This window comes from Lactuca virosa, chromosome 7 (assembly GCF_052849685.1).
Source record: "Lactuca virosa cultivar CGN04683 chromosome 7, Lactuca_virosa_CGN04683_v6, whole genome shotgun sequence".
Taxonomy (NCBI): Eukaryota; Viridiplantae; Streptophyta; class Magnoliopsida; order Asterales; family Asteraceae; genus Lactuca; species Lactuca virosa.
The window spans coordinates 124,016,146-124,030,929 of record NC_136432.1 but is presented as its reverse complement, the minus strand read 5'-3'; positions in this window follow the sequence as shown (position 1 = coordinate 124,030,929).

Here is a 14,784-nt window from a genome sequence, read left to right as displayed (position 1 = left end):
TCGTGAACTACTTTGCAAAAACTGTGGCAAGAAAGGCCAACTGACTCGAAATTGCAGAACACCAATTCAACCAACCGATCAGGCCTCTGGAACTGGTGTTGGTCAAGCCTGTTATAACTGTCGAGAAGTTGGGCATTACAAGAGAAACTGCCCCAAGGCACCAACAACTGGCAACACTGGGAGAGTTCTATCTATGGGAGGAGAAGAGGCCGTGGCTGACCCTACCGTTGTGACAGGTACGTTCCTCCTCAACAACTCTTATGCATGTATTCTTTTCGATTCTGGTGCAGAGAGAAGTTTTGTTAGCCATGCATTCAAACATCTTCTTAGGCATAAACCTCAACCATTAACTGAAATATTTACCGTCGAGATGGCTAACGGTGAGAAAGAGAGCACTAATAATATATATGTAGGTTGTACTCTTACCTTAAACAATCATTCTTTTCCCATCGACCTTATGTCGGTTTCCATAAAAAGCTTCGATTTCATCATCGGCATGGATTGGTTGAGCTCCAATCGTGCTAATATCCTTTGCTTCGAAAAAGCCATCCGTCTCAATCCAGGCTTCGAAAAAGCCATCCGTCTCAATCCGTCTCAATCTTCGAAAAAGCCATCCGTCTCAATCTTCGAAAAAGCCATCCGTCTCAATCGTGCTGATATCCTCATGATCTATGACGATAAACTCAGTTCAAACCTCCGTATCATTTCGTGCATCAAAGCCCAGAAACTCCTGCGAAAGGAGTGTTATGCATTCCTAGCCCATGTCATTAACGAGAAACAGGAAGTTAAAGACCTCGGGAGCATCCCCGAAGTCTGCAACTTTCCCGATGTTTTTCCCGAATATCTCCGGGGAATCCCTCGCGAACGCCAAGTCGAGTTTCGTATCGACTTAATCCCCGGAGCTACTCCCGTAGCTAAATCTCCATATCGCCTAGCACCCGCAGAAATGCAGGAGCTATCAAGTCAGCTCAATGAGCTGCTCAGCAAATGCTTCATCAGACCGAGTTCCTCACCCTGGGGAGCCTCGATCTTGTTCGTGAAAAAGAAGGATGGATCCTTTCGGATGTGCATTGACTATCGAGAGCTGAACAAGCTCACTGTCAAAAACCGTTACCCTCTTCCTCGAATCGACGATCTCTTCGACCAACTTCAAGGAGCCAGCTACTTCTCTAAAATAGATCTAAGATCAGGGTACCATCAGCTGTGAGTCCATGAGAGTGATGTTCCTAAGACAGCATTTCAGACTCGATATGGTCACTACGAGTTCGTAGTAATGCCCTTCGGTCTAACCAACGCACCGGCAGTGTTCATGGACCTGATGAACCGGGTGTGCCGTCCTTTCTTGGACAAGTTCGTCATCGTATTTATCGACGATATACTTGTCTATTCCAGCAGCGAGGGTGATCACAAACAGCACTTGGGGTTGGTGCTGGAAACTCTAAGGGCGGAGAAGGTTTACGCAAAATTCTCAAAGTGCGAATTCTGGATTCGAAAAGTAACCTTCCTAGGTCACGTGGTAAGCGAGGAAGGCATACACGTGGACCCCTCCAAAATCAAAGCGATAGAGAACTGGTCAGCACCGAAGACGCCCATAGAAATCCATCAATTCTTGGGCCTCGCTGGCTACTATCGCATATTTATCCAGAATTTCTCCAGAATTGCCAAACCCTTAACCACTCTGACTCAGAAAGGCGTACCCTTTTGTTGGAGTGAAAAGCAAGACACTGCGTTGCAAACGTTGAAGCGGGCCCTATGCAGCGCACCTATCCTGTCTCTGCCTGAAGGAACGGAGGACTTCGTTGTCTACTGTAATGCATCCAAACAGGGCCTAGGCTGTGTGCTCATGCAACGGGGAAAAATTATTGCTTACGCCTCGAGACAGCTGAAAGTACACGAAGTTAACTATACAACGCATGACCTAGAATTGGGAGCAGTGGTCTTCGCACTGAAGATATGGAGACATTATCTCTACGGAACCAAGTGCACTATCTTCACTGACCATAAAAGCCTACAACACATCTTCGACCAGAAGGAGATGAACATGCAACAACGGCGTTGGGTTGAGCTACTCAGCGATTACGAGTGCGAAATCCGCTACGATCCTGGGAAGGCCAATGTGGTGGCAGATGCCCTCAGCCGAAAAGAGTACTCAGGTCGCAGAGTGAAGGCACTGACCATGACTATCCATTCCCATTTATCCGTGCAAATCAAGGAGGCTCAGCTGGAAGCCTTAAAAGCAGGGAACATGCCGGGTGAAGCCTTGAGGGGAATGGAAAAGAACCTAGAGATCACGGGAGACGAAGTCTATTATTTCGTGGACCGGATCTGGACCCCAAACTTCGGTGGTTACAGAGAGGTTGTAATGAACGAAGCTCACAAGATGAGATACTCCGTTCACCCAGGTTCGGACAAGATGTACCTCGATCTAAAGAAGTTATATTGGTGGCCAAACATGAAAGCGGAGATCGCTACATTCGTGAGCAAGTGTCTGACTTGCGCCAAAGTAAAGATCGAATATCAGAAACCCTCAGGTCTACTCCAACAGCCAGAAATTCCCGAATGGAAGTGGGAGAGGATTACTATGGATTTCATCACCAAACTACCCAAATCTCCGAGTGGGTACGACGCCATTTGGGTGATAGTCGATCGACTGACTAAATCCGCTCACTTCCTGCCAATCAAAGAAAACTTCAAAATGGAGAGACTGACACGAATCTACATCCAAGAGATAGGCCGACTGCACGGTGTACCTGTGTCCATCATCTACGATCGAGATAGCAGGTTTACTTCGAGATTCTGGCAGTCCCTGCAGAAGGCTCTTGGAACTAAGTTGGACATGAGTACAACTTATCATCCTCAAACAGATGGGCAGAGTGAGAGAACCATACAAACCTTGGAAGACATGTTGAGAGCATGTGTCATCGATTTCGGTAGGTCATGGGACATCCATTTACCTTTGGTCGAGTTCTCCTATAACAACAACTACCATACCAGCATCAAGGTTGCGCCTTTCGAAGCCCTCTATGGCCGCAAGTGCAGATCTCCTCTATGTTGGGCTGAGGTGGGCGACACGTAGTTAGCCAAGGGACAAGTCCCATATAGCACTCTCACAGGTCCAGAAATCATTCGAGAAACCACAGAAAAGATCGTCCAAATCCGAAAACGACTGAAAGCCTCTCGAGATAGACAAAAGAGCTACGCCGACATACGACGAAAACCCTTGGAGTTCCAGGTTGGAGACCACGTTCTGTTGAAGTTCTCGCCCAGGAAAGGCATGATACACTTTGGGAAGCGTGGAAAGCTAAATCCAAGATACATAGGACCATTCGAGATCCTTCCTAGGATCGGTCCCGTGGCATACAAACTCCGTTTACCTTAAGAGCTTAGCAACATTCATCCTGTCTTCCACGTCTCGAACCTTAAAAAGTGCTTATCCGACGAGACTCTTACTATTCCTCTCGATGAGATTGAAATCAACGAGAATCTAAACTTTATGGAAGAACCAATCGAGATCATGGATCGAGAGATCAAACGAACGAAACAAAGTCGCATCCCGATAGTGAAGGTTCGCTGGAATGCCAAGCGGGAACCGGAATTCACTTGGGAGCACGAAGATCAGATGAAACTGAAGTATCCGCATCTCTTTCCCTAAATTCATGATTTGTATTCTATATTCGAATTTCGGGACGAAATTCCCTCTAACGGGGGAATAATGTGACAACCCGAGACTTTTAACTTGTAAGATCCGTTAATATTATCTCGATTTTATCATCATTTAACACTATTTAAGGGTGTAATGATACGTTCTAAGCTTAAGTACAGTTGGGAATGAGTTTAGGAATGAGCCAACATGTCTTTTTGAAGCAAAATCGTGCCATACACCCTCATGAGAGGTGTGTACGGCCGAACACACGGGTGTGCGGCCGTACACCCACCCTCCAGCCATACACCCCCTCATATATAAAGGAGGAGACCCCTTCACTCATTCCTTTCCTTTGGCTTTCTCTCACTACTTTCTCTTTCTAAAAACTACATCCAAGAACACTCTAAAGGCCTCAAAAACGTGAACCACTTCATCATTCAGCTTGTTATAGTGGTAACACACTTGAATCTAAACCTAAAACTCATAGTGTTCTTCGTGTTCTTCGTCCTTTGAAGGTGTACGGCCGCACACCTTCATAAGGTGGCCGCACACGCCTTAAAGACTCTCCAAAGTGAAGAGTTTGGCCCCCATTTACTATTTGAACATGGTATTAGTACAAGAACACCTCAAAATCGACATTTCAGACACGAATGAGGAGTGTACGGCCGCACACTCCTATGTACGGCGACACACACCCTCTGTACGGCCGCACACTCCTGTGTGCAACTGCACACACAGCCTGGCCGCACACCCACTCATATGGCCGTACACCTCCCTTAGTTGATCATATAGGGTCCCGACAAGCATTTCCAAGTCTTTAGGGTGGTTTCCCGTCATGTTTAGTCATGAAACACCCAAATTCTAACACACATATGTGTTATCACATGGTAATAGGATCCACTTGCATACGAAACATCGGTTGACACTCAACACTCGTAACCAATTGTGCTTTCGGATCCTACGATAAACTATGAGTTCATACCCCTATACTTTTCCGAGTTTTTCATGTTTTCAAGGGGGGATACAAGCAAAAGTACAAGGAAACTTGTGCTCAAATATATTATTTTGTTTAAAATAATTACATGTTTAATATGCTTTCAAACACAGAAAACCGTTTCACCACTCGATTTAGAAAATCAACTCGTAGAAACAGTTTTCAAATCTAAAGCAAGGAACTTGTGAACCTTATCATAATATGTATTATTTCATAAAGGATTCACGCAAATCATAAACAGGATTTTCAAAATTGTTACTTGTAAGTTCGTTAGGCTAAGTTTGAGACATGTCCTTGGTAACACTCCCCCAGATTCGTGAGTGAAGGACTACGACTTATAACCAGAATCTCTTGGAGGGAGAGCGTGACTATTGTGTATAGATCTATATGGGACTTACTATCCCGCACCCTCACTGCTAGCTACAGCGGAACCGTTAGGTTCAGGGGTGACAAATTCATAAAAGATATTGGCCCCCGTTCGTGCCTTATCCAGTCAAAGTACGGTTATGGCACTCACAACCTAGGTAGCGAGAATTTACTTTTGATAATAATGAAACTAGTGAACTAACCTCAAAGTAATAACCGATTTGGTTAGTAGAGGGTATTCATAATACCCTTAGGATCTAGTTCACTACCTATTTTATTAGTTTTATTTATGTAATAAGGCTAATACGAATCTGAGCGAGCAACAAGGGTACTTCAAGGAAACTACATCTAACGATACAAGTATGGTAGATACTTGTACATCTCATATCAGAATCAAAAATCAAACATCTTGCATAAGGAAAATATAGGATTTTCTTGGGATAACTCAATCTTTCATAAATAGATGGTTTATCATATAACTAATGGGAAATCAAACATCTTTCATAAGAAAATATGGGACTTTCTTGGGAAACAACTTTTCAAAGAATCAAGGAAACATTTCTTTCACTAGAATTAACCGCTTATGAACTCACCAGCTTTATGTTGATATTCTTTAAAACTGCTTGTATCCTCAGGGCATCAATAGACAGGTACTTCTGCCGACTTTTGGAGAAGATGGAGCGTTTTGGATTTACATCTTTTACTTTTGCTATATATACTGATATGTATAAACCATGTTTCTGAACAATGTAAATATTCTTATTATAATGTAATGGTTGTGTTTACTACGCTTACTATGATACAACTGTTGTGATACTACGCATGACGTCCTCCGCCCCGGAACGTTTCCGCCTTCGGTTTCGGGGTGTGACAAAAAAGAACCTAGATTGGATAACCCTTATCATTCCTTGAAGTACTAAACCCTATAATTTCTGCGCCTTTTGAAGTTGGGAGGGAACTCTTGTTATACCCACAATTTATTATCATTTTTAAAGTATTGAAGATATGGTGGGCCTCAAACTAAAATTCATGCCCAGTCAATAAATATATGTTAGAAATGGTATATCAAGCAACTTGAAGAAATCTGCAATTCAAAGTTAAATCCAAGTCAAGTTTAAGTCGAAATCAAGAAGCAACCAGGTTACATCTGAAGATTTGATCGAGACAAAGAAGATGTGTGGTATAATGAGATTGATCCCTCGATAGTGGAATCATAGGGGTAAGCTTAGATTTTCTGTCCATAATGGAGCTTACCGCGTTTACTGGACGAGTTCGGAAAAAAAGGAGGGGTTGGTCAAGCTAAGTTTTTATAAACGAATTTTCGTGAAATGATTTTTAAAAAATACACTGTTTTTAACTAATTAAATATGAAATATGAATCGTTAATATGAAATTATTGAGACTATTGTCTAGGTAGCGATTTCATTGGAGCTTCCTCGTTGTGAAATCTGATCATGTGAACAACAAAAAAAGAGTGAATTATTTTAGTTTAAGCTTTTATTTTCTTTTTATTCTAAATTTCTTTTTAGGTTATCTACATCTTTCCATCTGTTTATAATGTTTAATCTTCTTCTTACTTGAGGGCAAGTAAGGTTCAAGCTTGGGGAGATTTGTTAGATGTCATTTCATGCATCTTTTAGGGTAGTTTTCACTATAATTTTAGCATACTACTTTGTACATTTGTATGTCATTTAGATAAACAATGTTCAACTCATGTATTTTGTTAGAATTCCCGTACTGCTCATGTTTTTATGTCAATTCCAGATAGTTCGAGTGGAGCAGCGATTTGGGAGCAGTTGGATGCGCGTTTGGAACTTAAAATGGAGCTTGGAACTTATGGAGTATGTTGAGGAATGATTGGAAGATGATTTGGTCAAGAAACATTCAATAGAATTGATCACACGAAGATAGAATATGCAATATAAAGTTAAAGGATGTTGCTAGCAGCTTTGACCCCCTGTCAGTATTTTGACCATATCTCGAGAACTGTAACTCCGATTGACGCGATTCAAAATGATCTGAAAAGTAGACGAAATTCCGGATGTCTTAGGCACAACATGCGATCGCAGGTTGCTTTCATACGATCGGATGGGGCCCTTTTGCGATCGCAGGTTAGGTCGCAGGTTGGATTCGAGGTTGTTTAGGGCCAAAAATTCATCTGGAAGCAAAAAATGAAAACCTGCGATCGCAGGTTGTGTACATGCGATTGCAGGTTGGCCAAAAAGTGCCAAAATAGTATTCTACTTCATTAAAAAGGCCCGTGACGCGTTTATTTCAAAACCTGCGATCGCAACCTCAATACATGCGATCACATTTTATCCGTTTCTTGTTCCGGAAGCTTCCAACTTGAGTATAAATACAACCCTCATAATCAGTTGACAGGGTTGGACGATTCCAGACGAAGAAACCCACTTGAGAAGGCGATTTTTGAGTTCTTTCAGCGACTTTTGGAGATCTGAAGACTGCGAATCATCTCACACATTTTGTTTATATAGATTGATCAGTAATGTTTCTTTTATCTAGTTTGATTTCGTTTTTGGTCATGTCTGGCTAAACTTTAGTTTTCAGTTCTGCATAGATTAGTACTTTTCATGTGATTGATCATTAGATCTGGTTTTTGGTTTGTGTTTCTATCTAGATTCTTCAGTTTTGTTCTTAATGAATGCTTGATTTTGATTCTTGTTAGTCTGATCACCTAGCTAGGGTTTTATCATTCCAGTTAATCATTTATAGAATTCGTACTTCTTGTCAACTGGTAATAAGTAACAAGTAATAAATCGGTTCCGTGTTTGGTATTTGACTTTATTATAAACTGAAAAATCACACCTTTATGCTTCCGAGCTTGTGAGAAGTATTGGGTATTGTTGGGAATTTTACATAGAACTTAATGCAACTTTTCTGATCTTAATTAAGAGCTTGTTTGATTAGACAGTAAAAGTTAGGGGTAACCGAAGAGCTTGTTTTGATTAACTAATTTAGGTAAAAGAGAAATTACTAGAGCTTGTTAGTTTTTCTCAGTACCAGCTTAGATAGAATGCATCTCAAATAATCAAGTTTGGGTTAGTTACATGATTAGGAAAGTCACAGCAGAACTGAAACCGTTTTTATTATTGATTTTAATTTAGTTTAATATCATTGCAATTTTAGTTTTTAGTTTAATTCAAATCCCCCTTTTATAATTTCTGTTTTGACTAGATGTGCCTGATGCAAAAAGGCATTGACTTTTAGGATGTGTCCCTGAGGATTCGACCTTGCTTCCATGTGCTATATTTTTAGTGTAACAAGCAGTGATAATTTACTTGTTTAATACGCGTACGACAGCGTGTTAACATATGTCCAACACCTTAGACATATACAAGCCAACTTCATGGCAGTCTAGCCTTAATACCTACTTCCAATGGGTTATTGATTGTGGATGGTTTTAATAACTTAGTCATTCGGGAAGAATGACCTAGTTATTCTTCAAGTCAAAACATGCAAAGTGGAACACAAGAATAATCGAATCCAATATGGTCTCAGAACATATGAATATAAATAGAACAACTTTTATTTATCACCATATTGATTACACATTATTAATTGCATAATGTTTCAAATCATCAACTTTATACTTGAATCAAAGCAATAGTCATGCCATGCTCTAAGCATGCACACTATGTTTTATCCAAACTATAGTTATGCCACACACCAAGTATGCACACTATGTTTGTCTATGATCCTTACTTTGTGGAATACATCAATTGAACATAATTCCAGTGATTCTCATTTCACAATCCCAAATCCTTATCGTAAATGTAAGAATTCTAAATTCCTGCCATTTACCAAAATCTGTCAGATTCTAAACTTATATGCATTGATCCTCTTGTAATGACTATGCACAAAGTCACAAAGACTTGTCAACAGACATTACAGAGTATTCCAATGGAGATCATTCCAAGGAACCAAAGTCTCATATTCAAAGTACATTGCTTTGAACATCCTTCTAGCTTTAAGTTTTCTAATCTTACACAGATTGAATAACTTCCACCTATGGGAACATTTCCATATTCCCATTTTGACTATCACTTCTGAACAAGAGTTGCATTTTTTCAGAATATGTCAATATGGTCCTCTCCAAAAATTTACACCATACTTCCAACTATCCATGAGCAACCAATCTTTGGTGAACCTCAGATTGTCCTCGACAATTGCTTAATCAAATTAGTCATATCCAATTCTAGTACTTTTTCCCTCTTAATGCCCTAGGCATTTGGAAAAATTTAGAACAGATGAATATTATAGCACATGCAATCAATCCTATATCCGAAGCATATGGGACAAGATTCATGATGTCTCACATAAAGACATGATACTAGACTAGTCTTTTGCTATAATATTTCTATTTCTATTTGCCATGTTCTCATAATTCAGATTATGAAAAGGGATGTCGTAATCACAATCGAATTTTAGAACGCAAATAATGTTCCCATATATAGAATTTCCGTATGTTGAACCATTCCAACAAAACATTCATATATATACTTGACTAAATTTGATTAAAATCTCATGATCTAAGCTTTTAGATTTGAAATATAATTTCCTCTACCTTAATTATAGCAAAACAACTTTTTCCCAATTGAAACTTTTGTTTTTCTATAATTAACATTGCTAACTTGCAACACTTATTATAATTATCATGCTCCCACTAACATGATGATTATTGACATAACACTTATGCTCCCACTAGCTTTTACATGTACTAAGAAATTAGCTGGACTTCTAGAAATCAATACTTTATTGACTTTCTTACCAAAGTTCAGATTTCTTATATAAGATTGTTTGATAAAACTTTATCAAAATCATACACCTTTCCTAAGATAGCACACATTTGTGTCTAAACAATTTTAGAACTATGAACAGGGATTCTATAATCATATTCACAAGTGTTTAGACCTTTTCCATTCCTCACAAGTCCATGTTAGTATGCCGGTTAACCACACGCGCTCCACTAACGACTTTGAGAATGCAAATATCACAATTGCTATCTACTTAAAACCACTCACTGAAAACGTTTCCTCACCATCATTTTCATCAATCGGAGAGAAACCTTATGACACTTAGATTTTATGGTGTATGTGTTCCTATCCATGTGAATTTGTCAAAACCATAATCACAAGACAAGGTTAGTGACAAATCCAAACTCATACGGACGGAACTTGTGTAGTCTTCACTTCTTGCCACCTGGCAGCACAAGGACCTGCCATTGCTTCCAAGTAGTTATGCGAACAACTGAGAACATGTAGAACTCAGATGCATAGTCAACTTTAACTGGAATGGGCACAAAAATAGGAATATGTCAACACGATAGGTTACAAACCTCAAGTCGTGTGCTAGTGATAACAAACATGTTTTATTCTTGATTAGTTCTTGAAACTTTTCCAAGATCTTTAAGACTCCCACTGACCTCTTGACATATAAGCTTCCCTTGTCAAGAACAATTCCTTGACAAAGCAAACATTCAAGGGTTAATGCGGATTCTTATCAAGACAAACACTTCACACAATTGGCCTTAGTTGGTCTTTTTTTTATCCAAAATATCACAACTTATCAATTTCAAATGTACAAGAATAGAACACATTTTACTCTTACATTTGACACGTGTTATAAACCTTCTTCAAGATATATCACTCAAGTTACAATCTTGGAGTATGACTCTAAGACTTGTTTTGGAACGAAGTATGAATCATCTTCTTGATTTAACCACTTCAACACTTCATGACTCCTCTTCTTAGCCATAAGAATGCACTAAGGTGTCCTTAGAGGATGAATTGTGATATGGTCTCACAATCATTAAGATGATCATAAAACATGATTCTAAAGTACTCTCCCATCTTTTCAGATTTGAGAAACTTTTATCTATCTGCCTAATTTAAGTCTTCTTATTCGTTCAACCATACATCGAAACTTTTCCAATGTTTCAAAATTATACTTAAACTTGTAAGTATAACCATCTTTACTAAACTTTAGTAAATCATGACGAATAGTCTTATCGATCTTTGTGGTGGACTTGACCAGTGCACAAGAATGTGTACTCGATCCCTTAGTCCTTCACTTGACTCACATATACATGTGAACAAGGAATTAGTCTTAATTTTCCAAAGATGAAAATTCTCATTCATCATACGATACAACTAGCATGATTCCAAATTTCAGTCCAGTTGAAACTTGGGTGATGAGAATCTTTCCTTATTTGGTAATTTTAGACACTACCACAAAAGAAAGAATCAATTTCATATTTCCAATATTGTTAGAAACATACAAACATCAATTTTCCATAAATGCCATTGCAAGGAGATATAGAATAAAGTAAAACAAAATTTTATTTGTTTATAAAATGTGGAAGAAACTTTTTACTTACAATGCAACTTTAAATGAAAACTATGATATTACATATTTCCTAGGAATCTATCATAACTCCTAAGTAGTAGCTCAAGAATCCGATCTTCGAACCATGCGATTGAAATCCATCTTCGCGATTAGATTCAGCATACTCTTCTTTTAAGTTTCCTTCCCTTTGCTTAATCCTGCCAAACATCAAAATGTAACCAAGTAACATTTTGTATTAAGAATCATCAACTAGGAACTTAACAGAGTTAGATAATGGACTTACCTGAAGCAGAGTCAAACTTTTTGATTCTTCCTTCTCTCAGATCTTTCAGGTAGTTAGGGCAGCTTCGTAACCAATGCCCCTTCTCTCACCAATGAAAACATATAGACTCTTCGGGAATGGTACACGGGGCTATCACAGACTTAGCCTTTCTCTTTACCTTTTGGTCAACCGAGTTGACCAAGGCCGATCCCTTTCCATTGGGAAGAGAAAGCTTTTCTGGACTTCGAATGTTACCATTGTCAATGTCCATGGAAGTTTCAGAAATAGACCTTCCACCCATATTTTCTTGACCATTCCGCCAAATCATTTCTGACTCAGCAGCAACAAGCAAATAAGATAGATCTATTAGGGTCATGTCGTGATCTGTCACATAGTAGTTCTTAATGAACTCACTATATGACTCAGGAAGTGTCTGAAGAACCCAGTCAATAGCCAACTTCATTGGGACAATGACACCCAACATTCTCAACCTGTCAATGTGTGACTTCATTCCTAAGACATGAGTGCACACAGGTCTTCCATCTTTATGTTTCATTGCAAGCAAGCTTGAGTGATCTTGAACTTTTCAAGTCTTTGAGCTTGTGGGTCAGGGAGAATAATTGGTGAATAATTGGAGGAGGTAAAGGAAGAGAAGTATGATTTCCATGATTCAATCGTGGGACATCATCTTCATTAGGATAGCTTGTTCCAAGAGATTTGGGAAGATCATAATTGTCTGAACTAGACATCTACAATGGGAGAAATTCAAGTTAGTCGACTTAAGTCCTTAATAGAACAGCCAATATGAAATATTAAGGCTAGGACCCAACACAATATTTTATTACTTGGAAGAGGGATGTCGTAATCCAAGCTATAAAATATTTGACGGTAGGCGAATGACGATTCACCAATTTCCACCATGAAAAACGGAATAGGTATTAGGTTTTAGATGGTTTGAAACTCCTAGATCTTTTGAGATTCATTGAACTTTTGAATGGCATGTGGCAATCTCGATTGTGACCTCTCAAGTTTTGTGACTGGGATGCCGAGGATCACAAAACAAGGTGCGAATAACCATGCAAATATACTTGGTACTCTTAATTTTTATCACATGATCGATGTGCTAGTTAACCACACGCGCTCCACCGATCTATGAAAAACCTTAAGCCACCCTGTGCCAACCTTGTTAAATTTAGGTTAGTGTGTCAGATAACCACACGCGCTCCACTAACGACTTAAGCAAAGTGCAAAGTGTAATTTCATGGGTTAGAACCAAATTCACATTTTCCTAAAGTAACTAAGATTGGGAATTTATAAAAGGTTTAGTTACTTTATATATATCATTATACTTATAATGAAGGGAGAATTAGAGTCCTGTCAAACCCGTTCGGCTAACGACCCTCCACCAGTCAAGGAAGCGGTGGGTGAGAGTGGACATCCATTAAACTGCCATTTTATAGGCAGTAACCTTATACCCCCTTATAGACCAGCTTCGTGAATGAGGCCTACTAACGGTAAGACTGACTTTGTTCTTATACGTATATATAAGTATTAACTATTAATATTATAATAGTATAAGGGTTAAATTTTAACTTTTAAAATTCTAAGGGTTTAACTTGGAATTAAAGTATTCATGAGGGGAAACTTTACAAATTCCAAAACTTGAGGGAAAGTTTTGAACAATTCAAAAAAATATTCAATTCCATAACTTATGAGTTTAAAGTAGTTTTAATGAAAAACTCTTCAAGTTCCATAACTTGTGGACAAGTTATGGAAGACTTTAAAACATTTAAAAAGTGAGACTCTTCATTTTCATAACTTATGGAGATCTTATGAGTTTTAATAATCATAAATGTGACTTTTCATATAACTTGAGGACAAGTTACAAAAAAACATATTATGAACAACTTTTATATCAATTTGGATTGAAAACATATTATCACATAACTTTTCTATTAATCTAAATCAATTCATAAGAACAAGATAATTCAAATCAAACAATTTTCATGAAATTAGCCTAATCATTAAACTAATACAAAACATGAATCTATTGACAATTATATATGAAATTAGATTAGCATGAACATTACCACATCAAAAACAGGTTTACATGTTCAAAAAGAGCTTAGGGTAATGTTCCTAGTCCAATTCCAGCCAAAAAAACTCGAAAATATGTTGTCTGGGGGTCCAACTCATCGAATGCATGAACCAACTCGACGAGTTGGTTGATTTTATGCATGGACTCGGTGAGTCCATCTGTGGACTAGGCGAGTCCACTGTCCAGAACAGCAGAAAATCGATTTTTTCAGCAATTTGCAACAAGTATAATTAAAAACAAGCCTTGGCTCTGATAACACTGATGGGTTTTGAGCATTCTAACACTCCTATTGTGTACATGCAACCCTATAAACCTTGGATCTATGTTTTCTCTATTATACACGCAAATATTCATTATTCCAAGGTTTCATCCTAACTAGCATAACAAGAAGTATATACAATACAAGAACCTAGTAGAATGACATACCTTTTGATGCAGCTTGAAGTATTTAACCTTTAAGATCCTAGTGCCCCAAGTGTTGCACCTCAAATGGTTCACACAACACCAAGAACCCTTGGAATAACTTGAGAATAAGGATACTTGCACTAAAATCGGTTTTGCCCTCTTGTGTACACACACTAGTGCCATTTCATGAACTAGGGACCTTTTTATATAGTGTGGAGGATTAGGGTTACGTTCATGTAAACCCTAATACCCATGAACTTTCATTTCCATAGGATCCATGGGTTAAACACTCCGTGGACTATCCATGAAAGCTTAGCCCAACCTAAATGAACTTGGCCCATGCTATATATATAAAATTCCATAATTAATTAGTTCCTTTTGATCACTAAATTAATTGTAAATTAAATCTTGATCAATACTAATTAAATAATGTGATTTCATATTAATATATTAGAACTTATAATATATTAATATAATCGATAAGTATCCTTTTTCTCATTTTGTCTATCCAATTGTTCTGATGCCATGCAACCCAAATGGACCATGCCAAATCGGGTCAAGTACATACCATTCATAGTTATGGACTTAGACACTAATCCAACAAGATTTTCAAAGCTCAAATTCCTACAACAAAACCAAAATTTTCAAAG